Source organism: Cyprinodon variegatus, unplaced genomic scaffold (genome assembly GCF_000732505.1).
Source record: "Cyprinodon variegatus isolate N-32 unplaced genomic scaffold, C_variegatus-1.0 Scaffold10, whole genome shotgun sequence".
NCBI lineage: Eukaryota > Metazoa > Chordata > Actinopteri > Cyprinodontiformes > Cyprinodontidae > Cyprinodon > Cyprinodon variegatus.
Window position 1 is genome coordinate 38,104 of NW_015150463.1, and position 421 is coordinate 38,524.

The following is a 421-nucleotide window of genomic DNA, read 5'->3' on the forward strand; positions in this document are numbered from 1 at the left end:
AACAAAGGAGCTGCCTTAAATTCAGGAAGTAGTGGAGCTGTGCATAGAGCCCTTTGGGTCCTGTCAAACCTCCACCCCACCGTGTCAGGCATAAACACAACAAAACTTCAATATAACTTTCAATCTTGGAAAAAAAAAATATATTTTTTTATTTCTATTTGTAATCACAGCATCAATATCCACTGGACAGGGCCATGATGTCTAAATGTAGGAAAAGATATTAGCTTTTGATTACCATCTTGTTTACTCATTTACAACGAGGTAGGGCAATGAACGTCAAGCATGTGTAAAAATTTAGACAAACACGTCCACCCAGATTTAACCAACGAACACTAACATTTACATGACTGCCACAATTTTTAGCCAATTAAATTATGGTCATAGAGATGCACCCAATTTGGGGATGAAAATGAGGGGTAAC